The sequence below is a fragment of the Tamandua tetradactyla genome, chromosome 21, assembly GCF_023851605.1.
Source record: "Tamandua tetradactyla isolate mTamTet1 chromosome 21, mTamTet1.pri, whole genome shotgun sequence".
NCBI lineage: Eukaryota > Metazoa > Chordata > Mammalia > Pilosa > Myrmecophagidae > Tamandua > Tamandua tetradactyla.
In genome coordinates this window covers 26,353,595-26,356,704 of record NC_135347.1, presented here as the reverse complement: position 1 = coordinate 26,356,704, position 3,110 = coordinate 26,353,595, and the positions used below count along the sequence as shown (strand labels likewise).

Genomic DNA, 3,110 nt, shown 5'->3' with positions numbered 1-3,110 from the left:
TCTAAGTCTCGTAGCTTTTGTGCACATTTCCATGTCTGTGCAAAGCTCTCCTTCCCTCCGTAAAATCTTGGGAAGTTGTTCCTACTTCTTCTATTATTCTAGAAGAATAATATGGGAGTATTATTCTCAAAGCTTGTATAACAGCGCCCTTCAGAAACCTTATCTGTGTCTCTAACTGGATATTCTTTATGTGATTGTTTGATTATCTCCCTCACTAGTCTGAGAGAATTAAGACTATGTCTGTTTATCATTCTCCTCTTTATTCATGCCATTAGCATATAGCCAGATACATAGCTGTTAATAAGTTTCACTGAATAAATTAGTCAGTAATTTAAAATTTAAACTGAATATCTGTTAAAGGATCAAAGAGACACTGCTTCATAAATATATGTTAGTTCGTATTCCCATAGTTTTGACTATATTGTTCCCTCTTTCTGGAATATCAATACATTTACATTTTAGACTTCAGGTTAAAGATGATCAATTCTATTTTTTTGTGAAGTAATTTTTCACAACTGAGGATACTTTAATCACACTTCCCTTAAGAGTTTATAACACTTTATACATAGTACACTACATTATTTCTCTTGTATCATGTGCCAGTGTGAAAATACTATGTAGCCCAGAAAAGCTGTTTTAATCCTAATCCAATCTTGTGGATTTCCTTGAATCCTGACTTGATAATGTAGGTTGGAAATTTGTGATTAAATTGTCTCCACGGAGATGTGACACAGCCAATTGTGAATATGACCTTTGATTAGACGTAGATTCCAGCTAGATCTTGTTTAGTTTACTGGAATCCTTTAAAAGAGGAAATATTTTGGAGAGAGTTCAGAAATGACAGAACTGACAGAAACTTCAGAGATAACTGACAAAGAGAGAACAGAAATGGGGGGTGTTTGGAGATTCTTGGAGCCCTGTAGACATTGCCATGAGATGTGAAGCAAGCCATAACCTGGGGAGAGCCAAAGGAAGCCAAAAGTTGAAATCCAGTCCCAAAGAAGCAAAGTGAGGAACCCCCATAGGAGCAGAGGCTGAAAGCAATGGGACCCAAGAACAAAGGACCAGGCCAGTTTGAACTTGGTGGGCCAATGTGAGAGGCGGAGTGGTAGGGGGCTCTCTCTCTCCCTCCCCACACTGTCTCCTGGGGGACCACTGGCCCAGGTCATGGTCTTCCTCCTCCTTCTCTGTCCTCATGGCCGGCACCCAGGAGCAGTACCTGGAGATGGTCACGGTATCTGTGTATTAGCCATCGTTGTCGCTCAGCTGCAGCAATTGTAATAAATAAAAAACATTTCATCTAAGTCTCCTTTCTTCTTAACATAGATATTGACATGATAAGCTCTCAGTTTAGAGAAAGATAACTAAATCTTAGATTTTAGAACATGGACTCAAAGTAGCTGAAATAAATTGGCTGATACCTTGAACTGTTAACCTGCTGTTCCTCTGGTGTATCCTTCAGGATTGTTCCATTAAAGTTTTATTTTTCAAAAATTTACTTCACATTATTGTATGTAGGTGATCACTTGTCAATGTTCCAGATGTATCTTCGCTAAAACTAGTGAATGCCCTAAGTTAGATCGTTTTTATAGCCTGTACATTTGGTATTGTTTAATCCTTAGGCTTTTACATCTCTTAGCACAGAAGACAAAGAAAGGCTGTACATTGTTGCTTGAGAGTCTGTACATTTAGACCAAATGTGTATTTGCATTGTCAGTATGGCAAATGAGTGAAAAAAATGTTTAATACACTGTTGGATTTATTTTTGTTTATTTTTTTTTTTTTTTGATTCAGCTTATACCAGGGCTGAAAAACCTCAATTTGTGTTCATGGCAGTGGGAATTTTTTTTTAAATGTCTACGTTCTTTCTAATAAACTGTTGGAAGACTTAAAAAAATCTTGTCTCCTCTCCACCACCAGAGCTTCTCATTTAACAAGAATGATGGTGACAGGGAGTATTAGGGAGTCAGAATGAAGATGCTCATGACTCAGAGGCCAAAGAGGAATGAAGTTGCAGGGGTGCACCAGCAGTGAAGTTGAATCAGAAGATACCCAAGAAGAACAAAAACAGGTGTGCTTACCAGAAAGCACCCTGACACCATGGGAAGTGTGGTTTGTCGGCAAAGAAAAAGAAGTGACCACCTGGAACAGTAAGCTCTAACAGAATTAGCGCAACAACTAGAAAAAAGAAAAGAGATGGAAGAACATGAAAAAAGAAAAATAATTGCTGAAGAAAAGCACAAGGAGCGGGTTCAGAAAAAGAACAAACAGAAAAGGAAAAACAAATTAATAAAGAAATAGAGGGAAAAGCAGCCAAGGAACTACAGAAAGAACATTTGCAAAGAAAAAGCAAAAGAAAATTCAAGAATGGTTAAAGAAAAAAAATGCTGAAAAATGTGAGAAGAAGAGAAAATAAACGGACAAAGAAAAGCAATGCAAGTTGAATTGCAGGAAAAAAGGAGACAGCAGGCAAAAAGTTTAAGGAATGGTTGGAAAATGCAAAAAATAAACCTCATCCAACTGCAAAGAGCTATGGTTACACCAGTGGAAAACCTACAGGTTTTTACAGCAGAAATTCCTATCCAGAACCAGCTTTTTATAATCCGATTTCATGGAAACCAATTCATATGCCTCTTCCAAAGGAAGCTAAGAGTCTATCAGGAAAGAATAATAAAAGACCTGTGATAAGTCACCCACAAAGGTCATCATCTCTGGTAATTCATAAAGCCAGAAGCAATCTTTGCCTTGGAACTCTGTGCAGAATTCAAAGATAACATATGTGAGAAATAACATGTTTTCATTTGGTGCTATTTAGTTTTCAAATCAGAATTTTGCATATGTGCATGGAGTCCTTAGAATTAATTGAAAAAGATATTTTCTACATTTTGCCTTTTATAACTGCTTCAAGGTTGATTTTTGGTATATTGTTTTGCAGGATAAATAGCTGAACATGTAATTTTAAGAATTGTATAAGGTATGAGATAGATGTCCTCTTCCATTCTTTCATATATGGATATCCAGTTCTACAAGCTCCATTTGTTGAAAAGGTTGTGCGGTCCCAGTTGAATCAACTTGAGCACCTTATCAATGATTAATCGGCTGTACATGGG

General features: G+C 37.0%; 1 pseudogene; it reads left to right on the top strand.

Annotated features, from left to right (window-relative positions):
- Positions 1 to 1,195: 1,195 nt before the first annotated feature.
- LOC143665172 (coiled-coil domain-containing protein 34 pseudogene) lies at positions 1,196 to 2,774 on the top strand (annotated as a pseudogene).
- The last annotated feature ends 336 nt before the right edge of the window (positions 2,775 to 3,110 follow it).